Source organism: Electrona antarctica, assembly GCF_951216825.1.
Source record: "Electrona antarctica genome assembly, chromosome: 11".
In the NCBI taxonomy this organism is placed as follows: domain Eukaryota; kingdom Metazoa; phylum Chordata; class Actinopteri; order Myctophiformes; family Myctophidae; genus Electrona; species Electrona antarctica.
Window position 1 is genome coordinate 33,318,899 of NC_136792.1, and position 27,966 is coordinate 33,346,864.

The window sequence follows — 27,966 nt, forward strand, 5'->3', positions numbered from 1 at the left end:
TTGTCATCCTCGGCCTAGTGGAAATGTGCATGTATAATTTCATGGAAAGTGCACACTGTGTGTGATTTGTGGCATTTTGTTCGAAATGGACCAATCATGCAAGCTTTGGAAACCAATCGTATAGCCAATCAGAATGGAATACGGGAAATGGTGCAGATCCGTGTTGAGCACATGACTATGGAGATAGTGTGTACCGAATTGCGTGATGTATGGATAAAATGTGTACGAGTAACCCACAGAAATGTGTTTTGCCGAAATCTGCCTCATGGTGGTGCTATAACAGGCCGAATATTTGGGGCAGAGGTTCGTCGTTGGCATCCACACACACACACACACACACACACACGCACACGCACACGCACACGCACACGCACACGCACACGCACACGCACACACACACACACACACACACACACAGAGTATGTTTTGCACTCCGTCCGTCCGTCCGTCCGTCCGTCCGTCCGTTCGTGAACAGCTAATCTCTGGCACTGTTGGCTTGCTCGCAGCCATACTTTGCACACACACACTCCTTGAATGCCACAGTTGAACCTCTGCCCCACGGTTTTCACATTCGAAACGGGTCTTTCAGATTTTTCAAACTCCATCCTGATTGGCTAAGATTGGCTTCCAAAGTTCGCAGGAGTGCTCAGTTTCAAACAAAATGCCGCACATCATGAACACATCGTGTGATATCCGTGAAATTGTGCACGCACATTCCCACTAGGCCGAGGAAGAAATGCCACTTGAACATTTTCAACTCAGCCTCATGGTGGCGCTATAACTGGCCGATTAGTGTTTTTACCTCTAACTGCACAGATCTGTGTAAAACTTTGTATGCACACTCCCTAGAGGCCAAGAAAAAACCTTTGCCTGGAATTTTTCACATCTGCTCTTTAGAGCACCACCAGGAGGCTGACTTATGTAAAACACATTTTCTAATATTACTCCTTCAGATTTGATCCAAATTTCACGCAAATCGGTACACATGCTCTCCATAGTCATGTGATCAAGATGGGTTTGTTTGATTTCTCATAATCCTAATCCATAATACTGTTACGGCCCTATGTGGCCTTAGTGTTGGTTTGATTTGTGTGTAATCCACTGTCAGTGTTTTTCAGTTCTGCTTGGTGATTGGAGGGTGGAGTGGAGATTAGAGGAGTGGTTTGGTGTCTGGAGACACCTGGGCCTCATTCTCAATCAGCCAGCAGCCAGCATAAAAGGCTGGGAGAAGCTCCTCGTCAGTCTTGTTACCATCCGTCACCTGTGCTGATCTTGTTTGTAGGCTGTGTGACTTATCTGCTTAGTGCTCATATCTTTATTTACTTAGTGTTTAAAGTACAGACCACAGTAGGCTATCTTTTTGCAAACTATTTTCTTGCGTTCCAAAGAGGGACGCGATTGCTAAGGGTGTGCTGCCATTTCTTTTATTCCCCCTTTTTTACTCTGTTTATGTTTAGTCAGGGAGCTTATAATTGTAATTTATTTTTGGTGTAGCTTAGCTCCATTTTCTTTTCAGGTAGGCTTGGGGTTTTTGTTTGTTGTTTTGGCTTTGGCCACCCTGACGTCTCTTACATGCTTGCCCTATCCTTCTAGTGTTGTGAAGCTCTTTTTTTCCCCCTCAATAAATGTAACTTTTTTTGCTTACCTGGTTTGTGATCCTTGTGATAGCCACATTACTCCTTTGGAGCCTAGACCCAATTTAAGGTCATAAGGTCGTAATAGCTACGATTGGCTTCTAAACTCCTCAACGCAGCATCCGATTGCGGTGAAACTGTGCACGCATACTAGGCTGAGGAAGAAATACCACTTTACAGTTTTCAAATCAGCCTCATGGTGGCGCTACAACAGGCCAAGTCACCACACACACACACGCCACTTTGGATACTATTTACATTATGGAGAGGATATACTTTTTTTTTTTGAGCGATGGAAATAAGCGAATTAGACACCCCAATGCAATTAAATTAATTGAGAGCATTAGGGGAAATGGCCAATAATGCGCTTTTGCACAAAATATCACCTGGACCTCTTTGGTGGGGACGTAACTACAAAGAAAGGAATTCTCCTAAGTGTGAATGCATGCATACACCTATTTTAGGTTGGAGGAAATTAAAAGAAATACCAGGAAATAATTTGCAAAAAGTCCATGATGACTCATAATTTGGGAAACACTGGGGCCCATGAGAAGGCCAACAGACACAACTGGCTGCGGATTTCAACCCAGGTTGTCTCAAGTGTTTTATTTATTATTATTAGCCTGTGCTTTTCTGCCATGCATTCCTACACTAGTACACTTCTTTCCAGCTGCACGCCTTGCATTTCAGCGCTATATGTCTCCGCTGAAAGAGGGTTGCAGTGACACGCTAGCCTGGCTAATAAGCCAGACTCAAATCACACTGTCGTGTGGTATTTGAGTCTGGAGATGCTGTGTATGCATGGATCTTGTTTCCTGGGGGGCGGGTTCAAACATTTTCTCTTTGACGCAATTGGTCAGAGCTACTGTCAGTCAAAGGTCTCAAGCATTGAACGTCACTGTACCAAAGCCCGCCCATATTGCATACCGTGTCCCGATTGGCCACACCAGTTCTCTGGTGTAGGAAATGGGCGTACAATTGAGCCTCTCCAGACCGTAATCCGCCGGCAGGCAATTTTTTTTTGCCAACGGCTGATTCGGTCTGGCTTATTAGCCAGGCTAGTGACACGCCACAAACAGCCCTGAGCAGAGGCCCAGGGCTGCATACACAGCCCCTTAAAAAGACTCACATGACATATCACATGTAAATGCCTTTTTACACATGAGATTAAAAAGCATCTTGAGTAATCGGATAGGTATCCAATTGTGTCTAACCACATCAAAATCTCAAACGCACTGAGATGCATTGAGGCCAGATTCAAATCAGACTGTTCAAACCACTTTGGTTTGAGCAGTAGTAATGATACAGTTTAACTCTACAGTTAACCATAAACAGGATATTAATGGTTTGAGCAATAGTGATGATACAGTTTAATGCTACAGTTAAGCGTAAACAGGATATTAATGGTTTGAGCAATAGGGATGATACATTAATGCAATGCATTCTGCCGTTTAGAATCCTCTGACGGGACCCTAAAAGATCTCCTCTAATAAAGGTGGGGTTTCATTCAGTTGAATGTACTCATCTGAAAGTGAGTGGTGAGCTGGAAGAATAATGTAGCCCCTTTTACCCCTTGTGAATTATGGGCAGGGCCCCTAAGTTATTTTAACTTAAAAGTACTTAGCAGTTTTAAACATAAACTTGAGTTCCCTTATTAACTAATTACCATGAAATCACTTGTTTTTAACCTTTTTAGCTTAAACCCTTTTAAACCGGCACACCTTATTATGAAATCCTTATCTAAGCAAATAGAAAAAACAATCATGTCTTTTATAATTTTACTTAAAATTATGAATTCAAATAAAATGAAATACAAATGTTAAAGTTATCAATTGTGCGTTTTGATCAATACAGAAACGCTTTCAGGAAAATGCACTAGTCACTTACAATACAATAACCTGTGTGAATACAAAATTATTGAAACCTTAAACCTTAGAATTCTATATCTAAACCGGCATTTCAAAATAAAAAAATGAAAATGAGTACTCAAAAAAAACCCCGTTGCAGGCCTGATACTACTGTCCAAAAATATGTCTTCACTCTTGTGAGTCAGGGCAACTTACAGTTCAGGAGAATGCGGTGGTGTTGCTGTGAGAGCACTGTGTGTGTGTGTGTGTGTGTGTGTGTGTGTGTGTGTGTGTGTGTGTGTGTGTGTGTGTGTCTTTGATGCATGTGCGGCCTACACATGCAGGTGGACGGTGAACAATGGACTTAGCTGGGCAGAGATGAAGAAGAGATGAGTGGCAGGTCCCACGATGCCAGAGGAAGGTTAGAGCGTTGCCTGGTAGCTCGACCCGCTATCTGGGATGTCTTGCTTCAGGCGACGTCCTCCTCCTCCTCATTAGCTTAGGAGTTGACTGCTTTAGCTAAACAGGCTACCTCCTCCTCCCATCATGATACACTGTCTAACTAGCTTAGCCAACTAGCATGCCAACAGCATACATGCAGTCACAGTGAAGCTGGAAAACGTCCTTGTAACTCCTTGTTGAAATCACTGTCCATCAACCAGTCCAACACTTGCAACTCAAACCAACAGATTACTTTTTCACTAATCTGGTCAAGACTTATAAAACAACGTGTGTTACATGAATTTCAACTTTACAAACATTTCTCCTCTCTTCACTCTGTCTCTCTGTGCTGCTCAACTCTCCCTCTCCTATTACTCAATGCCCCACACCTGTGCCCAATCTACTCACTCAATCACAAAAACCTTGTAGGCCTATCTCCATATTTCAATTTTAATTTATTTTTTTTCGTGAAATTATGCCTTATTTCTTCATACTACAGTATGAAGAAATGTCTTCATACTACAATATGAAGAAATAGGGATGTAACCCGGCGTTGTGAGCTTGTACTGTAGGTCTGCTATATTTTATTTTAGATATTTTGAGCGGTGCTGACGGTAATGACATTAGTCTATTAGTCTGCACGGTTACACTATCATGTGAAATCCCGCTACCAGAATCAGAATGCGGTTGACATGGTGTCTGGTTGCTAGGGCCGAGCTTGCCAGCACTCCACTTGCCTTCACACATCCACAGACTATTCGTAAGTACTCTGCCAAGGCTTATTATCCCGCCCTCAATGTCTTCACATATTGTACAGTTAATTATTTTTCTGCCAGATACGTATATATCCCCCCCCCCCATGGGACGTCATCGTGACCCTTATGAAGTGGTTTAGCCGAAGAAAGGATCTTTGCACACTGCCCCCATACTCCAGTCAAAGTAGGATTTTCAATGCCTCATGAGTCATTTCTCTGCAACTACGAGTGCTGTCCATGGTTTTCATGATCCATCCGAGGTTCGGATGTCATTTGTGATTTTGTACCGCATCACTCCCAACATGTTAACGTCTCTTGCGAAAGATAAACAGCGTGAGCTAATGCTATAATAATTGCCGATCGTTAAAGCCGGTATGCCGGTAACGCGGAAATGAATCTGCCACGACAACACAGTAAATCCTGGCACACTGGCATACTACCTGGCATACTAGCTTCTTCCACCACCTCTTTTGCCCATTAGGACCACTCTACGCAACGTCCTATGGTAACATCATTCTACAGGCCACAAGTTTCTGTGTTACACCTTTTTTTAGTTTTAGTTTTTGGCGCTAGCACATGGGTGTGATTTTTTTGTGAAAATAACAGTTTTGGACACACAAGGTTTGTGACCAGAAGATGAGTCCTAGAGCCCCGATTTGACCCATATTTTAACAATAAATTCGAATTAATTTGAAAACATTTGATTTAATTAAAGTCTCTATTATGAAAACCTTTACCGAAGTAAACAAAATAGTCTTCCAACCCGATTACAATCCACCCACCCAGCCAGGATGCTTTGCATTTGAGGTGAGACACAAGTTTGAGGGATTCATTCCAATTCTGTATCTGTGTACAACTAATTCTGTCTCTAAAACAACCAAATTGGTATGGAGAGCACAGCTCATGGCATGTGTGGATAATTGTGTGGATGTGTGTTATGCCTACTACTATACTGGATAGGTCAACATTTTGTCATACAAACTTTGGCTATTTGAAAATCGCCGATCTACAAGCTCCAATAATGAGTAATTTTACTTTCGGTACTTTTAAGTATATCTTGATGCCTGTACTTGTGTACACTTATATTACTCGAGTACATTTTGAACACCTCACTTTTACTTCTGTAGAAGAACTTAAGTTAAGTTCTACATAATGTAGGCTATTGCTACTTTCTTTTTCTATAATTCTTATCCCATGATTTTGCAACCCATTTTTTCACCCAGTGTCAATTATCTAATGGGCGCTACACTTACTCTGCCAACCTGGGGGGGGGGGCAGCAGACTGACCTCATGCTTCCTTCTATGCATGAGGAGTCCAAGCTGCCTCCAGCGCCCACAGCGTCCCCAGCGGGAATCAAACCCGGGACCTTCTAGCTATGAGGCGACAGCAATACCGACTGTGCCACCGTGACCCCGCTATTGCTACTTTTATTTAAGTAAAAACATTTCAGTTCTTCTTCCACCACTGGCAAGAACTTATGCTTGAGGTGAACTAGAAGGCTACAGTGAATGCTCGGTCCATCTCCCTCCAGATCCACTCCTCCCGTCCGTCTATAGAATCCTCTGAGAGCCTGCAGGACAGGTAAGATGGCTTCCGGCCTCATGGCCTTGACTTCCACAATGCTCTCATTATCTCAGTTTCCATATTCTCTCTCGCTCTGTCCATATCCACTGTACCAAACGCTGACTTTTTAATGGAACACTGGAGAATATAGTCTGATCTCCAGTCCATTGTCTCCTTCATACTGCCATGACATTTATTTAGTTTTTCTAGCGCCACCATGGCTGATGTTTACAGCCTAACAGCCTATTGTGTTAACCATCCTGTCAATGTACCGGCACACAAAACAAAGCTTTACCATTGTGTAACATAATGAAGAATATTAAAACAATATGGGAAGCAAACAAATACATAACTGAAATTGTCGCTGTCGGGCAGAAACCAGCTATCTCCATTTTTCTACTCTTTTATTTGTTTGCTTTTTAAATCAGTGCTATTCAACTACCTTTACGTCTGTGTGTGGGTTTTACAACTATTGAACCAAGTATTCTGAACCAGTAGAGAAAGCGCTTCTGACTAAACCTCTTAACTCCACTTGATTGATTGATCTCCACATGAATGGACAAAAACCTCCTAACTCTGTATTTGGGTAAAGTGATGGTAATATAAGGGCATGTTCAAGTTTCCGACATACCAACTTTAATGACGAGGCAGTCTAATCTAAAAAATAGTTCCAGCCTGAGGACCTGCTGCTGTTATGAAACCTTAATAACTAAACTATAATGTGACTCTGAGGAAGATGTAGTTCACATTGAAAGGTCAGTCACTCCTGTCCTAGCACTTCACTAATAAAAGAGCCTTGAATGTCCAAGCTGTCTCCTTCTCCATGGTTGTGTCACTCTCCTGTGATGCACTCGCTGCCTTACGTTGGCTCAGTAGTCCTCCTCTAATGAAATCTTCATAAAAACCCATAATTAGTTTCTCACAATGTAGATTTGAAGGTCAAGTTTCACACATGGCGACTGAACAGTAGGAAGAATGTTCTTATATAATTTATTATCATGGCAGTTGGGCAGAAACCTTGTATCTTAATTATTTCAACATTCTATACATAGGTTTAATGTTTGTCTTTAGTTCAATGTTTGTTTTGTAAACATCATTGACAATGAAGGGAAAATAAGTCATAATGTGCCTCATTACGTCATATTGTCTCTTTATTGTTAATGGCGTTTAATGTTTGTGTTGGCACCGTTTGTTTCACATTACCACCTAATCAACATGAGTTAAACTTTAATATATTAGCGCCCCTCACTTCACACGGGTGTGATTTTTGTAAATCAATGCCCTACTTTGTCATACTACAGTGCCACACAAAAGCAGCAACAATAGACAATCTATACAAGCTGTGGGATGTCGCATGATAAAGTGATGTCCGTGGAGCGTCAGAGACCACGCCCCGCCCTTGGCCGTGTCATCGAGAACAGGTACAGTACCTGCCAATCTAATTGCTTGACCAGATTGACTACGGCACAGCTGCGCTATATGACCTGAGTGAATGAAATGTTTGGGCAGACAGTCGCTCTGTCTCACTTCTTCACTGACTCACGGAGGGAGCACAACGCAGTGTTAATGGTGGTACGTCTCCTCTATATTCCACATATAATGATGAGAAAACTAATAGTCTCTTTACACTCGCAGGCAACCGGTGGATGGAACAAACCTGGAAACAAATGCATGTGTTGAAATGTGACTTACCTAACAACAGGAATGGAAGGAACGGAGAAAACTGTACCTGTCACCAATGTTGAAAGAAATAGTATCTTACCTGAAAACCTATAGGGAAAGAAAGGTCCTACCTCTGCACCTGTAGGGAAAGAAAGCCTATACCTGTCATAAAATACTTACGATGTCCTGGAACCCGCTGACCTGTGGGAAAGAGAAAATAAGTTAGATTTACCAGTGACTATGCCCTGCTAAAAGAATAATTTATGTTGAACATTTAAAAAGACTTACTTTTGTTGACCAACTGTGTTTAAACCTGTGAAATAATTATAATAAATGCCTGCGTAGGCAAACCTTTCTGTGATTCCTGCTTAATGTTGCTCAGTGGCACCCACAAAGCTCAATTGAATACCTTTTCATTTGAAAAGCACTTTGAATTGCTTTTGTTTGAAATGTGCTCTACAAATGAACTTGCCACGCCAGTATATATGATTACTTACATGTTATAAGTGAATTCAAACTAGATACAAAAATAAAGTGAAATTAAAGTGTATTATATCACCCATCTCTAAATCTGTGTATGTCTGTAATCAGTTGCCATGATACAGAAATGCAATAATGCAATAATATATGCAAAGAAGTGGAAAACAACACATCACAAGATTTCAAATTGATGTGATTGGTGGAGGCACATTTATATTCCTCTACGCCTCTACGCCTCTTCCCGTATTTCTCAATAGAGGTAGGCCAGTCAATCTATGATTTGACCCAAAATAAATGATTATTATGATTATTATATAAATTGTGGATCATGGTCAATTCAGAGGTTGAACATTGGGGTAGGCTACCATTGAAAACCTATATAATGCAAGCATTTCAAATTTGAATTATGCTCGTAGCATGTGACATGATCCACAATATAATCCATTTTTAATGTTATTTGGATGACTCTAAGGATCATAAAAAACCTTGAACGATTACTATTGCAATTTATTTTGGGTCACCCCCCTTTTTTAGCTTAGATTGACTGGCCTAAGGGTATGTGCATGCATAAAGGGTGTGGTAAATCGAGTGGCAAAGTGAGTTTACCGTTGTTTAATGCAATCAAGGACTTTTCTGTTTGGATATATAGGCTGTCAAGGCCAGAACATCGTTTTTTGCCACTCAGTATAGGCATTCCCGCATAACTTTTGGGTATGATAATGATGTCACACTCATACCCTCTATAACTACCTATTTTTTATTTGTATTTATTTTTATTCAAAGATTGAAGATTGGTGTTGTAGGTGTAAGTAACTGGGAACGCAAAGAGCTTTGTCCACACAATAAAATGATAGTGAATGACACATAATGTTTACCGCACCATGTTTGCCGCTGCATTTTGTACAAGCTGCAGACACCTGACTGAGTGACTGCTCTAAGTGTATAACGAGTCGCAATAATGTAGAAATGAACCTTGGTGCTTTAACCTTGGTGAGAAGTCTTAATTGAAAAGATCTAGTTTTTTCATTGATTCGCTTCATCAATGAAGTGCATCAAGGTTTGCACTCTCAAAATGGTTCCTTTTTTCCAATCTGCAAGTTGAATTTATTTTTCCAGTCACACAATGACCAATCTGGGAACCCATTCGGTAAAACAACAAAAAAGGGAGAGACATTTTTTTCTCCCTTTGTTCCCTTTGTTATGAGAGATTACGTAGCGACATATATCGTCTCTCTTGGGTCGAAACCTCATACTGTATGTCCAAACTGTCTTTTCAGGATTCAAATTCAAAAGTAGTTTGAATATGCTAGAGTTGATGTTTTTGTTTAAAGCTGTGGTATGATCACGTTACATACTGTAGGGCATTCATTTACACAATGCAAAATTATGCCTGCTCATTACAGTATGTGAGGGTTTCCTGTTAGTACTTCACCATTGAGTTTCACCATTAGTTACACGCACGCACGCACGCACGCACGCACACACAGACTACTAGTACTAACTCTACTGATATTCACATCTCATCCATTTTGTTTGTTTGATTTGATGAATAAATAAATAACCACTTTTTTCCTTGTAAAACTATATGCCCTGTCTTTATGTTATGGTCCTGACCCTATAGGCCATTTAAGGCCGTAACAAAGTGGGAGTTCATTCCGTTTTTTCTCAGCTAACAAAGTGGGGGCTCAATTGAGTACTATAGACGGACAACTAGGCCTTTTCGTGGAGATGTCAGAATAACATTTGGACTTAAACTGTTATTCGTCTATAGTACTCAATTGTATTTGGGTTCACTCTTATGCAAAAACGTTTCTTAAGTTTCAATTAGAAAGGACCATATGACAGACTTCTATTACAAATCAAAAGCAGTACATTCCTTTTTCCTGTCCACAGCTGGTGACAGGTGCAGGATTGTATCACAGTTCATTTCACCCAGCTTGGATTTAATTTGGGGCTTTCATTTACACACTCAAAGATATCTCTTCATTAATCCTTGCAGGTGAACAGCGGCAGACCAAAAGGATTGATGCCTTCTAGCCGGATAGGCGCCAGATGGACCTGGAAACCCTGCAGTCTTCATGATGGGTGATCTTGCACACTGTAAGATTAAGAATGAAGTTATTTGCCCAAATGACTGATAGGTCAGATGGCCAGAGATTGTGCGGTGTGTGTGTGTGTGTGTGTGTGTGTGTGTGTGTGTGTGTGTGTGTGTGTGTGTGTGTGTGTGTGTGTGTGTGTGTGTGTGTGTGTGTGTGTGTGTGTGTGTGTGTGTGCGTGTGTGCGCGCGCGTGCTGTGTGTGGTGAAGACTGATTGATCCTGTATGCATCAATTAGATCGATGCACAACAGGTGTGCAGTCACACCCAGCATCAATCTAATCGATGCACACAGGATATATCAGTCATCCACGTGCACACACCCACACACACACACACACACACACACACACACACACACACACACACACACACACACACACACACACACACACACACACACACACACACACACACACAGGACAGAGACAGTCTCCCTGAATAATCATGTACGCATCGACTAACTCGATGCATAACCACAGACATAAATAGACACCTCATTGGCCAGGGGGGCTGCATGTCAACACCACCCCCATATCAAGCAGGGCACCTTGCCATAACCCCACTGCAAGAAATATGCCCGAGTTGTATCTTTTTTACTGTTACTGTCTGTACAAGATGAGGAGTTTTCGTATGAAATCGCATATTTTGTATCTATCATACATACATATCGAGGGTCACCTAGTGGATAAGTTGCATACCACATTCTGCATATAGGCTCTAATGCAGCTTGCCAGCGAGTCACAGGTTTGCTTCCCGAGCCCGATGACCTTTTCTGCGTGTCACTCGGACTCGCCATCTCTCTCTCCTTGTGTCCTGTCACCCTCCACAATAACAATCCAAACCGCACGGAAATCGTTTGAGAATTGAGTGAGTTATTATGATTTCAATAGTGTTGAAACCTCCTGCTTCATTAGACATATTTAGTTAGGTGTAGGCGCCTCGGAGACCGCATTCGTTTCGTTTTCACGTACGTGCGTGCGTGGGTGTGTGCGCGCACGTGGATGACTGATATATCCTGTGTGCATCGATTAGATTGATGCTGGGTGTGACTGCACACCTGTTGTGCATCGATCTAATTGATGCATACAGGATCAATCAGTCTTCACCACACACACAACGCACGCACGCACACGCGCACACACACACACACACACACACCGCACAATCTCTGGCCATCTGACCTATCAGTCATTTGGGCAAATAACTTCATTCTTAATCTTACAGTGTGCAAGATCACCCATCATGAAGAAAAGCCTGGGCAAACGAGCCACATTCCCTGGTCTAGGAGTGGGAGTGCAGAGGAGCGTTGCTCCACATTTGGTGACATCAGTGTTCTCCGCTGTTTTCTACTGGGGAGGGGCAGGCCATTTTAACAGCCTCTTTTTATTGATACTTTCATTACAGGACAACTTCACCCATTTTCAACTTATCTCCATATAATTATATTGTACCATTGTATCATGTGCATTAGTGAGGACCAATCAAATGAAGATGGGTGAAGTTGTCCTTTAAACCATGCACCTGCTGATGTACTGTGCACACGATATCTGCACAGTAATGCCATTACTGTTTTAACCATACACGTTAACCGTGCACGCTCACATATTAGTATTACAGTATTACGTGATTGATGTGATTGTATTTATTTATTTGTTTGTTTGTTTGTTTGTTTAACTTGTTTTACGCCTGTACTTACACAGCATACTTTTTACAGTGTGATGTGAAAATAAAGTTGAGTTGAGTTAGAAAAAGAATAAAGCGTATACTTCAGTTCTCTGCGAACTAATTCATACGCAATTTGCAATATATAATATGCATTGCCGTTCTGATTTGATGAGTGCTGATCATTCAATGAATTCATATTGAGCCTCGGAAACCCAGACGTTTTTATTTCCAGGGAGAAAAAAAAGTCTGGGGCCGAGTCCACTTCAATACGGCATACAGACAGTAGCGCAAACGTATTTCTGATCGTCTGTACCTTTGTTAAATTGACGCACACATGTACACACACACACACACACACACTCCTCTCTCTCTCTGTCGCTCTAATTAATTAGTCTCATGTCGCGCAACTGCGTCTAGATTCTCCCGGCGGATCCTGCCGGGAGCTGCCTATGCCATAGATAGCATGGGTGGACCCCAGTCTATGGAATATGTGACCGAATACAGTGGTTTGAGACACAAGTAGGCCATGGTCATTTTTCAGTTTTTTAGCTAGTAGTGCTCGTTGACTGTGTTTGTTTGGTTAGCAACCGGGTTAGCCACATTGACAACGACGTCATCTGCTTTGCTACTATTTTGACTAGTTGGTTTGTACCAATCGCCAAAGACTGCTGCTTTGGCAACGGCCATCCCAGATGCGGCTGCCGCAGTGCCGTGGGTAGGGCTTTCAGTCTGAATAATCAAGTGAAACTAAATGAAAATTCAGGCTGAGTGCCAGACTATGCATTGGTGTCATGATTGTCATCTATGGTGATTAGAAAATCTTGGCAGTGCAAGAAGTGTTTTCTCTACATTATGCTATGATCTTGTCGATGTTGTACGCTGGCACGCTGCCTGCATAAACTTATGCTGCTCCTTACACCCAACTACATCAAACCCGAACCTGACCATGGCCATTCCCAGCTTTGTGTGAGCGTGTGCATTTTAGCGATGATTTGATTGGCTGAGCACCCCATAGCGAGGATTTGATTGGCTGAGCAAAGTACAAATTGAGGATAAAAAGTGAGGACAGAAACGTGAAGACTCCAATTGTGATTGGTCGGAAGGACAGAAAAGTGAGGGCATTATTGTGATCAGCCGGAATGTGGTGATGTATGATGATTAGAGCGCCCCTCACTTCACACGAGTGTGAGTTTTAAGGGGCACTAACCCCTCCTATATTCAACTATTTTCATTGTGATACCGATAAATATAGTATACTATAGTATATGTTGGTGCTATTGATCAAAGCCGGAACACAATCGATTGATTGATCAATACATGCTCTGATCATTCATTGCATACATGCACTGATCACTCATCGGCTGCCGTGTTAAGTGGTCAGATGGGTGGTCTAGCCCTGATCCAGAAACAGGTTGAGAACTAATAGGTTGCAAACGTACCATACTCTGGATATTCGAGTATTACAAGTGAGATGTCTCTACTCTTCACATGCTTGGTCTAATGTGTGTTGACATTACTTAATGGCCTTTCCAGGCAATACATAATTTATTGATCTATTTAATCATACTGTATAAGCGTACTGTTTTAGAGCCCTTTGATATTCAACACCATTTCACAAACTCAGCTGGCGACTGAGCCTTTTCATAATGAGAACCGTTCATTATCGAGGAGTCTTTCTGCTTTATCCGTGAATGAGACCCCATCTCTATTTAAACCAGGCACAGAACATGCATAATCGTCACTGTCGCGTGGAAACCTATGTGTGAAACCGTTCCATTGGATGGAATGTAGTTATTTTGTCACGGCCCGTAACTTCCGTGTCCGTGTTCTGTATCCCTGTTGTATTTTCCCTTCCATATCATCCATTTATGTCACAATTCCTTAGAACAGTTGTTCTACTCAACCCGTGATTTGGGGACCACCAGTGGTCCTTGTTGAGGAGGTTCCAGGTGGTAATCTTTAACTCTTGAGAGTGCAAAATGAAACCAAATGGACCCGTAAGGGTCCAAGAGGCTCTCAAGAGTTTTGCTAAACATCTGCATTACTTTGAATTAAGAAGTCTACACAATTAGAATTGTTATTCTGATCAATGTTTGCCTGTTATCTCTCTTATGGTACCATGCACATCAATACAGCATGGAATTGGACAAAATAATATACGACAACAAAATAAAAATTCGTTTTTGGTCTGAGAGGCTAACTCTCAGTGGTGAGTGGCTCAAATGCCGAATAAATAACGGACCTGGATATGAAAAGAAAAAAAAACACTGCCATGGCTTAGATTAAGAACAGGATAGCTGCTTTGCTATTCATTTCAATTCAGGGCAAGTGAATTTTGATACTGGTGCCGTCCATGGGTGGCCATAACACAGTTGCTTTAAATTTGGATTTTGAACTTTAGATGGTTTGGACATGTACAGAGGAGGGATTGTGAGTATATCGGTAGAAGGATGCTGAGGTTGGAAACTGCCATTGGAGGCCTATAGGGGAAAACCAAAGAGGAGATGTATGTATGTGGTGAATGAGGACATGAAGTTAGTTGGTGTGAAAGAAGATCAGGCAGAGGACAGGGTGAGATGGAGGCACATGATTCGCTGGAGCGACACCCGAAGGGAACAACTGAAACTGAAAGGAAAAAAAAGAAGATGCACAAATTGAATTTATTCCTAAATATATAAAATTATATTAAAAAAGGGGGAAAAAAGAATGAAAAAACTAATTTAGTCTATTGTCTTAGGACCTATCAAGTCCCCCCCCCCTATTCTGCAGTGTTTATTTAACTCTGAAAAGTGCAGTTTCACATGCACTTTCTCAGTTCAAAGTATTTTCACATGCACTTTCTCAGTTCAAAGTATTTTCACATGCACTTTCTCAGTTCAAAGTATTTTCACGTGCACTTTCTCAGTTCAAAGTATTTTCTCATGCACTTTGTGCCTCCCTAGACAGTGCCCCCCAGTGCCTCCTCAGACAGTGTCCCCCCACTGTCCCCCAGTGTCCCCCCAGACAGTGCCCCCCCCAGTGTCTCCCAAGTGCCTCCCCAGTGCCCCCCAGTGTCCCCCCAGTGCCTCCCCAGACAGTGTCCCCCCCCCCCAGTGCCCCCCCAGTTCCCCCCCCCCCAGTGCCCAGTGTCCCCCCAGTGCCTCCCAAGACAGTGCCCGGCCCCCAGTGTCCCCCCAGTGCCTCCCAAGACAGTGCCCCTCCCAGTGTCCCCCCAGTGCCTCCGCAGACAGTGGCCCCCAGTGCCCCCCCAGTGTCCCCCAGTGCCTCCCCAGATAGTGCCCCCCCAGTGCCTCCCCAGACTGTGCCTTGACGCCCAAGTGTGCTTACACCCTCTCTCTGTTAGTGCACACACTGCCGCTCACGGCAGGAGTCTCTTCCTGGGTTTTTAGACAGCTGGTGGATGTAAAATTAAGCTCACGCGCAGCTCCTACTTGCTGCAGGGCCAAGCATTTTCGGTTTTCTAGCCGAGGCGGCATTTTGCCGCGTGGGTGCAGCTTCATTTCCATCCACCAGCTATTTAAAAACCAGGAAGAGATGTGTCATTGTCAACATCTCCTTCCTAAGCAAAACCGTCACAACGGACACATCTTACATCTTTACTGTGAGTGAGGGAGACCACTCTCCCTTTTTCAGTAAACAGTCTCCTGAAACAATCTTGCTCCATTTTTCCATGCCGGCAATCGTCAAAAGCCACCTCGCCATCATCCATTACAGCCATGATGTGTCTGCACTCCTCTCCATGGACGCGCTGCCGAGTGACTCTGTCAGATTGTCAGTGGTATAGCAGTACTGACATATATATATGTGTGTGTGTGTGTGTGTGTGTGTATGTGAATGTGTATGTACTCTATATGTATATACTGTACATGTCCCATTTTCGATACTTTTTACTCCACTAGGTCTACATCTCATAGGCAAATATTGTACTTTTAGATCGGCTATATTTTCAAAACATTTATGCATATTGAAAACGCGTGGAATCCGAAATTCTGCATTATGATTGCTTTTATTTTTTGGTAATACAAGTATATTTTGATGCCAACACTCTTGTACCTTCGGTATTGTGGTATCGACAGTATACTTCTTCCATCACAGCTGATGTGCCTGGACTCCTCTCCGCGGAGTGCTGCCCGCGCCACTGAGTGAGTCATTGTCTGTCAGATGCCCTCCATTAAGGAACGGCATGACACCAGGGTGGTGGGGTGAGAGGGGAGGTTACTCCTGGCCGTGTCCACCCAGACAACCATCTGTTCCAAAGAAGAAGGAAAAAAAATCCTCTGGGAGTAGAGATGGTATCGGTCCATCAAGGCTATGATTACCCGTCACCCGTAACAGCATCCCGAGACCCCGGTGCCACACTCATTTAACCACTTAAACCCTCTAGTCTTGGAGAAACAGACCTGAGATACAACTGTACTTGGATGGACCGCTTTTCCCCCCATCTGCACCAAATCTTTTCGCCAAAAACAGCCAATCTAACTCACAACGCATCACATTGTGAGCTTGTAGATTTGCTATTGTTTTGGCTAATGTTGCCCCCAGAATATGGATGCTGTGGTTAACCATTCTGAATACCTTGGCTTAAACTCCAATGCCGCAATTAAATTCAAACCTCATGTTTTTAAATGACTTAAGTTGGCACTATATTTCTTTTTGAAGACAAAAAGCAGGAAACTTGTTTGTTTAATCAGTTATATTTATGTTGTGTGTGTGTGTTTAAGCATAGGTCTAATTTCCATAATCTCAAACATAACCTCAAAGTTTATAGTTTTTCTTTAAAGAAAGACTATTTGAATACATTATTAAAATAACAGCTGCCCATGGCAAACATTGTGATTGAACATTATTATATCTCAAGTAAGTATGTTGAACCAGGCATGATTTTTGATGCAGACTAATGTCTGCAACAAGCTTTGACGTCTCAATCAGAGAGAAATAAATGATTGTTCTGGGAAAAATGAAAACAGATGCTCTGGGCACATCAGGAAATCCCTTCCTAAACAGTCGTCACTCACGACCACGTTGCAGCTACTTGAAGACGCTGGTGATGAATGTAGCTTGAAATTGCTGCGTCATTTCTTTGGAAGTTAGCAACCGGGAATGAAGCCAGATATATTATGTAATAGATTGTTGGGGTGGCAGAGGTAGATCGGCATGCTTGGGAATCGGAAGTTTCCATTTCATACAGTATAGGCATATACCGAAGCAAACAAACAAGGTATCTCAAAATAGTCAAAAACAGTCGGTAACAGGATAAACAAATATTAAGAGTAAGACAGATAAGATAAAGATAAATTGAATAAGATATAAATGGAATAAGATATAAACATAAATTGAATAAGATATAAATGGAATAAGATATAAACAGAGTAATAAACAACTCTGTTTCTTATTCCATTTATATCTTATTCAATTTATCTTCTGTCTTACTCGTCACCTTGCCGTGGTAGAGGGGCTTGCGTGCCTCAGTGACCCATAGAGCTATGCCAGCGGGAGAAATGTTCTCCTGGCAGGGTCACCCATGCTGGACAGGTCGAAGGGTAGAGGACTGACAAAGAGCGATCCACTGGTCCACCAGGTTGGGAGTTGGGCACAGGGCTAACAACCCAGTACCATAAAAAACATATTGTTACGGAAACAGTGTAGTGTACAGAGTGGCAGAGGCAACTGTATATCAACTTTGTGGATTTCGAGAAGGCTTTCGATATTCACAGAGACAGCTTGTGGAGAATACTACGCTCATATGGGATACCAAACCAACTTGTCCTTCTCATAAAAAGCTTATATTACAACTTCACATGCCAAATTGGAAATAGTCAACAGAGTTTCGCAGTCAAAACAGGAGTGAGGCAAGGTTGCGTTATGTCTGCACTACTCTTCAACCTGGTCATAGACTGGGTGATGAGAAGAACCACCGAAGACATACCAAGAGGCATCAGATGGACCCTCTTCTCACAATTGGAAGATCTCGACTTGCAGATGACTTGGCTCTGTTCTCCCACACACACCAACAGTTGCAAGAGAAAACAAGTCGTCTGAACACATTTGCAAAGCAAGTAGGTCTGAAGATCAACCAGAGGAAGACAGAACTGATGGTGCTCAACATCCCAAACCCCCCACCAGTACACATAGAAGGAATACACATACCCACAACAGAACATTTCACATACTTAGGCAGCGTAGTAAGTCATGATGGAGGCACAGGTAGCGACATCACAAGCAGGCTCAGCAAGGCCAGAAACACCTTACAGAGGCTTAACAACGTCTGGAAGTCAGCCCAGTACAGCACCAACACCAAACTTAGACTGTACCAGAGCTGTGTCCTGTCTACCCTGCTATACGGTTCTGAATGTTGGAGAACGACAGAAAATGATCTCCACAAACTGTCAACCTTCCACACCAAAAGCTTACAGAAAATTCAACGAATATTCTGGCCCAAACCCATCTCCAACCAACACCTTCTTGATCTGTGCAAACAAGAAAACATGGATACCATCCTTATGAGAAGACGGTGGAAATGGATTGGGCATGTCATACGTAGAGAACAGGACAACCTCCCCAAAACTGCACTTCACTGGACACCAGAGGGAAAACGCAAAAGAGGCCGACCCAAGAACACATGGCGTAGGACAGTGGAGGGAGAGCTGAAGACCCTGCATCACACCTGGGGATCTATAAAGACGCTGGCCCAAAACCGACTGAAGTGGAGATCCTTTGTTGCTGCCCTACATGCCAGCCGGCATAAAGGGCAGTAAGTAAGTATACACACAGGAAGAAAAGAATAATACAATGAGAAAAATAAATAAAATAAGAAAAGAAAATGTGAGGGATGATATATATTTTGTTATTTTGTTCCAGTTGATCAGAATAAAAAAATCCTTTAATGTTCTGGAGGGCCTTGAGTGAATACAAGCCATACAAAAGCCGCTGAATCGCTAGCCACACCCATTAAAAACAAATATTCTGGGGTTGCAGGGTACCATCAGGGATAATAATTTGCATAATTGAATAATGGAGTGATTCAGGTTGGGTGTCAGGCTAATTCACGACTGCATAACCTGTAAATTATGATAGCTAGCCTACAATACTGACTAAGAAGGAGAGTGTGTTGCCCTAACAAGGGGGATGCATTTTCTAATGTGAAGGGATATTATCCCTTCACTTCTCTGCATCCCCTTTGTGCCGTTCTTCTCACCTTCCCCATTTTTGCACATTAGCCCATTTGTTAGCTTGTTTTCTCTTTCACACTCTCACTCTCTCTCCCTCATTATGAAGAGGAGGCAGTTCCGCCTCCTCTCCACAATGTGTGTGGCTCCTTAGTAGCATGTGATAGGCCCACTGGGCCAGGTATTCACATATAGACAGAAATAGGTAGACGCCTCCTTGGCCAATGGGCCGCACGCCAACATGGCAACACCACCCCCATATTATGAAGGGCAGCTCCACTCCACCACTACAAGAAATAGAATACAGTATGCCTGAGGTGTACCCATGCATCCGACCAAGAGTATTTCTCTTTCCGTTTCTGTTGCTATTTATGTAAGATAAGTCTTTGTAAATGAAAACCCACATTTTAATTTAACGATGACAGACATGTTGGCCCGTTTGGTCACTAATTCCGTTAATCCCCAATGTACAGACGTTCTGAGTGCCCCTGCCGACAGATTCAGTAGCGCAGCTCGGAATCTGTTCTTAAGAGATAGTAATAGTAGTAGTAGGCTATCAGTAGTATCAGTAGTAGCAGTAATGGTGGTGGTAGTAGTAGTAGTATAGTAGTAAGGTGGCCTTGTCGTCGTCGTCGTAGTCATAGTCGTAGTAGTAGTAGCAGTAGTAGTAGTAGTAGTAGTAGTAGTAGTAGCCTAGTATAGTTAGTTGTTGTAGTAGTAGAATATTGCCCACCGGGAATTTTCCCTCTGCTCCAGGTTGCCAATCCACTCATGTCTGAACAATAATTCAGTAAAATTCACATCTGGAGTATGCGTGACATTAACTAGGCTATATGAACATAATGACATTGCGGTGACAGCGAGGTGGTGGACCATATGGGCGTTCCAGTGATTAAACGGAGTCCCTCCTGGGATAATATTTATACTTGCTGGAATACAGTGTGTAACTGCATGACATCCCGGCATGGCACACGGCACACACCAGGGTTCAAAGTACACAACAAACAATCACTTTTGGTAAATGTTAATCTAGTGATTTTCAAATGCTTTCCATCTAGGGCTGGGCAGGGCACATTATATCAATATTGTGATTTGAGACTATAAAGTCTGAGATTCTGGTTTTCATTTGTCAAGTGTTACTGGTTTTAATCACTGTATGTAAGTCATTATTATCGTCATGATCGATATTGAGTTTTTGGTCCAATATGAAGTCACATGAGGGATTGGCGGCGTTCAGAGACATGCACACTTGGCAACAGATCATGGAGCTGGGAGCGTGTAATTAGTTGCCATGTACATGCGAGGGTCTAGACGTGTGTCCTTCTGGGAGTCCTCTAAAGCCCACTAGACACTCAAGAGCTCGACGAGACCATATGCTGCCCACAGCATGTATAATGACCCCCATCCCAGCCATCAATAACTCTAATGGTCACATAGACGTTCATGCTACACTTACTGGGATGACGAATGAGCCGTTTGAAGGAAAGGGCAACCTTTTTACGCACTTCCTTTAACACCGATGCTAATCTTTACAGACTTCTATATATTCAACATTTATTCGCTTGAATATGTGAGATTCATCTAATGTCATTGCGGATGTCTAATACATCACGCCGCAAGGTAATTTGTGGCTAATTATGATACCTTCTGTCATAATATCGGAGATTTATTCTTGAGATTGCTGTTGACACTATGGATACGGTGCGTGAAAATTAATACACTTGTGAACTTTTTTCTTTTAATAAAGTGCTACATACTTCAAACTTTTTAACATTTTAGGACTGGAATTTATTTCATATTGAGAAGAAACTTGACATTTTGCACACTCTCTGGGTTAAGTGAACACTGAGTAGTGTGCAGTGTGATGCATTAGGACAGTGGAAAGACAGTGGTCCTCCCACCAGAGGACAAAGACAGTGGTCCTCCCACCAGAGGACAAAGACCGTGGTCCTCCCACCAGAGGACAAAGACAGTGGTCCTCCCACCAGAGGACAAAGGCAGTGGTCCTCCCACCAGAGGACAAAGACAGTGGTCCTCCCACCAGAGGACAAAGACAGTGGTCCTCCCACCAGAGGACAAAGGCAGTGGTCCTCCCACCAGAGGACAAAGGCAGTGGTCCTCCCACCAGAGGACAAAGACAGTGGTCCTCCCACCAGAGGACAAAGGGGGCAGGCCAGCATCTGCCCAGCGGCCTGGTTTACACAAAACTCCAATGATCAGAGTTTTAGGGACAGCATGACACCCATGTGGATCTGCTGTGTAGGACTTCATGTGACAAGCCTGTGACGTCAGTTGTTTACAACAGTGGTTCTCTCAAATGTTTTCATTTCAAGGAATGCCGGTTTTTGAATGCAATTAGGCCAAGGACCACCATAACTCTGAGAGACCCATACAGGTCCATTTGGTTTCATTTGTACACTCTCAGAGTTACAGATCAGTAAAGGTCCAAGGCCTATACGGTCCCACATTGGGGACTAGTGGTCTATGACATAACTGTCTAACACCGAATGACTCTTGCACGCTGTCAGATGGGCTCAACACTTCCAGGAACCTCCGTGAGCAAAACAAGCAGCCAACATCACATTGACAGAAGTTCAGACAGGAACACTCACGTCATAAGCAGATTTAAACATCCATTGCAACAAATGGAATGCAGTTAAACCAATGGCTCGATCTGCTGTTAAAAAATGACTTATTTCTATCAATTACACATCCCATGAAGCCTTGCATTCATGGAGATGCTTTCGCTTTTCATACTTGCCCTGATGAAGACTCTTTTTGAGTCGAAACATGTTGGCTTATTTTAACCAATGAAGTACATTTTTTTGTATCCACCCTCTCCTTATTTTTATTTTGCTCGGATCGCCGCCTTTTCTTTCATGCTTTAGTTTTTGTTGCATAATAACTAATAAGCCATTTAAGTAGGAGACTGGAGTGTATATTCTCCTACCGAAGACGCCACTGGTATGCATTCAATACACACACACACACACACACACACACACACACACACACACACACACACACACACACACACACACACACACACACACACACACACACACACACACACACACACACACACACACTTTTAGTGTGTGTTAATGTCAAATTAATGTCTGACTGTACCTCATGCTGTTTGCATTTCTGTCTAATTAAGTGATCAATATCACTTATCAGTATCCCAGCTTCCCTGGAAACAATGACATCACTTGCTGTCTTTGAAAGTAGGCTATGAGAATAAAGGCATCCAGCATTATAGTCATAACATGAAGCACTACCATTGCTAACTATTCTCCCAGACAATACTGTATGCTGCATTATACACAAGTAGGGATAATTAATCTTTGCCATAGACTGGCATATAGGCCAGTTTATTCGTATCATGTTGTGAGGTTTGTCTTTGTGCTATCTAGGGATTGATGTAAATACAGTGTCACCAGCCTTATCGGTCACAACAGATGTATCCATTTTGTCATTGAAACACATTTTGAGTTATGCACACTGCATTATTGATTTCATTTCATTTTATTCAGCATGACATTAATTCATCAACTTAACATTCAAAATACATAACTTCAGTAACTACAGCAAAATATAATCGCCCTTTCTTTAAGAAAGCTCTTCTGCTCTACATATTGCCAAAAAGGAAACAAGTTTCTTCCGCAGTAATCTTGATTGTACGTTTGGGAGGGCACGAACCATTCATAAAGCCTCTGGAACAGCTTTTAATACCAGGGGGATGTTAATACCAACATCTGCAGCTTTGATATAAAATCCCCACTGTTGGGACTTACAGAATGTCTTGTTGAGCTTGAGTGATTTGTGAACCAGAGACAGTTTAACCCTGTTTGGCACTTGTATTGGCCTAAATGACTGAGCACAATTAACATGAACTAGAGGCCGTGTGTGCATGAACTATTTAAGGTGTACTACACGAGCAAGTGTGTGTACTGTATGTGCATGCTTGTGTGTGAGTGAGTGCATGCTTGTGTGTGCGAGTGCGTGTGCCTGTGCCTGTGCGAGTGTGTGTGTGTGTGTGTGTGTGTGTGTGTGTGTGTGTGCGTGCGTGCGTGCGTGCGTGCGTGCGTGCGTGCGTGCGTGCGTGCGTGCGTGCGTGCGTGCGTGCGTGCGTGCGTGCGTGCGTGCGTGAGTGAGTGAGTGAGTGTGTATCTGTGCGTTTGTGTGTGTGCAATACATGCATGTGTGTGTGGCTGTGTGCATATTCGTGTGTTTCTCTGTGTGCGCCTGTGCATGTTTGTGCGTGCCTGTGACCGTGCGTGCGTGCATGCGTGCATGTGACTCTATCCAGGCTGAAAGCCAGTGGCAGCAGCGGGGGTCTGCATGGTGAGGATGTTGGATGGAGTCAGACGTGAAGATACCTGATCAAGGTGATGGATGTGTGTGAGGCTCCTGAGCGCACGGCCGTGCGCACACCTGCTGCTGCCCGTGTCCCACTTATTGAATCCATGAATCAATCTAATGAGAGCAGGACGGGTTCAGGTCTCTAGTAAACACCCCACCAAGCCCTCACATGCACTGGATAGTCAGGGATATTGTGCATTGGATTAAAGCCCAATACAAAAATGTAATAAAAAATACATTTTAGGTTGGCAAGTGAGTCACTATTGTATAGGCCTACACGTATGCATGTTTATTATTGTTTATTATGCATGTATGTATGTTTATTATTGTTTATTATTTTGATAGTTCTTTACAATGTTGTAGCTAAACAGTTCAATTAAACTGTTAATGTATCAATTCATAATTGTATGCTTCTATTTGGTTCCATTATGCACTCTCAGAATTAAATGAACACAGCGGACTTTACTGTAGGTACATTCTATGGCTTTAGTTCCTCCTTTACTGTAGGTACATTCTATGGCTTTAGTTCCTCCTTTACTGTAGGTACATTCTATGGCTTTAGTTCCTCCTTTACTGTAGGTACATTCTATGGCTTTAGTTCCTCCTTTACTGTAGGTACATTCTATGGCTTTAGTTCCTCCTTTACTGTAGGTGCATTCTATGGCTTTACTGTAGGTACATTCTATGGCTTTACTGTAGGTACATTCTATGGCTTTACTGTAGGTACATTCTATGGCTTTACTGTAGGTACATTCTATGGCTTTAGTTCCTTTACTGTAGGTACATTCTATGGCTTTAGTTCCTTTACTGTAGGTACATTCTATGGCTTTAGTTCCTTTACTGTAGGTACATTCTATGGCTTTAGTTCCTTTACTGTAGGTACATTCTATGGCTTTAGTTCCTCCAAATATTTGAAATGCTGCATCTCGACGTCAAATAAATTGAGCGTCACAATAGTTCAGGCTGTTCCCCATGCTCAGTCACCCTGCAATCTAACAGTGGTTCTCAATCTTTACAGGCCGCGACCCCCAGAATAATCATATTTGACCTGCGGGACCCCACACCCTGACAAGCATGCAGCTTGGAATTGTAGGATTTGAGGCATAACATTTTTTTTACTTTTAAAATATTCGATCTACAGTACATGCTCGCTCAACTCCTCGCAGTGCAAGGCGTTGTGAGTACAGTAGATTGCAGATCCAATATCCACAAACATTGTCCTCTTTCTTATGTAACTTTGACAATTTGGCAAATGTTTGATTGTTTTCACAGTAGGCTATAGTATGTTGATTACTTTTGACACAGAAATAGTCATACCTTAAAAGTCCTTACATTTTCACTAGAAATGTGCAGATACCCTGTATACTGTACATACTGTATAATGTTTGCTTAGAAAACAATGTTGCACATTAAGCAAATCATCTGGGGACCCTACCAAAATCCTTGGTGGGGGGGGCACGCTGAGAATCACTGCGCTAACAAGCTGTGTGTGTGTGTGTGTGTGTGTGTGTGTGTGTGTGTGTGTGTGTGTGTGTGTGTGTGCGTGTGTGTGTGTGCACATGTGCATCTGTCAGAGAGAGGTGAGAAAGGGGGTCAGACATGTTGCATTGGTAATCAATATCTCTGCAGTGACCTGAGTGTTGGCTCTCTGATTCATCCCATTTGGAGGCTACTGAGTCACCCATCTGGCAGAGACAAGCCTATGATTTCCCTGTGGATTCAGCCATGGCCGATCCACAGCGTTTTACTAGAGGACTTATGGTACGCATCTACATAGTCCCTCTCACTTCAACTGGAGTTCTAAAGCAGCAGCTGGCTCTCATCCTTTTATGTCAATGACCCCCAAATTAATATCCACTTGGCCACGGAACCCTATGTGCAAATATTTCGTGCCAGGCCCGGCCATACAAGATTTGTGTTGTTAGAATGTGTCAAAGATATTCACAATATTTTCTGGAATTATTTGAAAATAGCACATCTACAAGCTCATAATGCATCATGATGCGTTGTGAGCTTGTAACCCCCAAACCTATAACCCCTAACCCCAACCCGCAACACCAACCCTGACCTCAAACTGAGGGAGCATAGGGCTGACCCTGTCGTGCCTTCAATAAGCTTAGAAACATGTCACGTAAACGTTTCTGCTACTCAGTCATGAACAAACACAATCGTTTCCCATCTTGAAGTACAAAGGAAGCCATGTCTGTCAACACAGGATGACAGAAACGCTAAACGGCTGCTAAATGAACACGCTTGGCTGTTTAAAATGCAACAGAAGTACCTTTTTCCTTTCAAAAGGACAAAACAATTGGTGTCATCCTGTGAGTGTGACGCGATCCACACACTGGGATTCTTTCCCCTCCGTTGGACTCAACCACAAGTGCGCCACCCGCCCACCCCCAGCAATGAGGTCATCCGCACAGCATTGACTGGAAACGACAGAAGCAACGAATGGTTGCCATTTAGATGTCTGCGGTATACCGGTGGCCCAGTGCTCAATGCATCTTTCTTCATTCACTGGGGACCCGGCGGGCTAATGGACCGCGAGGCGGGCAGCGCCCCTGGAATCGCGGAGGGAAGACACGCCCTCCGTTTCGGAGAGAAGCTCTATGCATATTAGTCACTCTCGTGTGGAAACCTCATATATGTCCAAAACTGTTACTTTTCATGATTCCAATTCAAAAGTAGCAAAATTAGCATTTCTACAAGCGTGTTTTGAGCTTGCAGATTGGCTATTTTTGCCCTAGGCTAGTTGTGTGTGTATATGTAATATATACACATATATAATGTAATATACACACACAACTAGCCCAGGGCAAAAATAGCCAATCTGCAAGCTCAAAACACGCTTGTAGAAATGCTAATTTTGCTACTTTTGAATTGGAATCATGAAAAGTAACAGTTTTGGACATATATGAGGTTTCCACACGAGAGTAACTAATATGCATGGAGCTTCTCTCCAAAAAGGGTGAAGTGTCCCATTAAAAACTTTTCAACCAAAGTCATTCAGTCATAAACAAACGTGCTACCACATTTTCAGATTTAAGGTGCTATCTAAGAATAGATGTAGACCTATTTGAGAGTGCAGCAACATAATTGCTATCCTTGATGCATTAACGAGCGTCAACGGCCATCAGCTGATCACAGACACACCACCCCTCTGCAGTGATCTACAGTGTAACTGATAGTGACTGCATGTCTCATTTCTATCCAAAAGCCCTTGAATATGATGGAACATGATTAAGGATTACTGTGATTATGGTAAACTCACATTTCATATGACACACACCATAATTCACTAGGAAAGAGTGGTGCTGTTGGGTTGTCTGACTAGTGGTTGTCTGACTAGTGGGTGTCTGACCTGTGGTTGTCTGACTAGTGGGTATCTGACTAGTGCATGTGGTTGTCTGACTAGTGGGTGTCTGACCTGTGGTTGTCTGACTAGTGGGTATCTGACTAGTGCATGTGGTTGTCTGACTAGTAGGTGTCTAGTGGGTGTCTGACTAGTGCACATGGTTGTCTGACTAGTGGGTGTCTAGTGGGTGTCTGACTAGTGGTTGTCTAGTGGGTGTCTGACTAGTGGTTGTCTAGTGGGTGTCTGACTAGTGCACATGGTTGTCTGACTAGTGGGTGTCTAGTGGGTGTCTGACTAGTGGTTGTCTAGTGGGTGTCTGACTAGTGCACGTGGTTGTCTGACTAGTGGGTGTCTGACTAGTGTGTGTCTGACCTGTGGTTGTCTGACTAGTGGGTGTCTGACTAGTGGGTGTCTGACCTGTGGTTGTCTGACTAGTGGGTGTCTGACCTGTGGTTGTCTGACTAGTGGGTGTCTGACTAGTGGGTGTCTGACTAGTGGGTATCTGACTAGTGCACGTGGTTGTCTGACTAGTGGGTGTCTGACTAGTGGGTGTCTGACTAGTGGGTGTCTGACCTGTGGGTATCTGACTAGTGCACGTGGTTGTCTGACTAGTGGGTGTCTATAGTGGGTATCTGACTAGTGCACGTGGTTGTCTGACTAGTGGGTGTCTAGTGGGTGTCTGACTAGTGGGTGTCTGACTAGTGGGTATCTGACTAGTGCACGTGGTTGTCTGACTAGTGGGTGTCTGACTAGTGCACGTGGTTGTCTGACTAGTGGTTGTCTGACTAGTGGTTGTCTGACTAGTGGGTGTCTGACTAGTGGTTGTCTGACTAGTGGGTATCTGACTAGTGGGTGTCTGACCATTCTGACTATTGGTTGTCGGCTCACAGCTTCCCACTCTCAGCTTCCCAAAAAACTCAGCTTCCCATCATG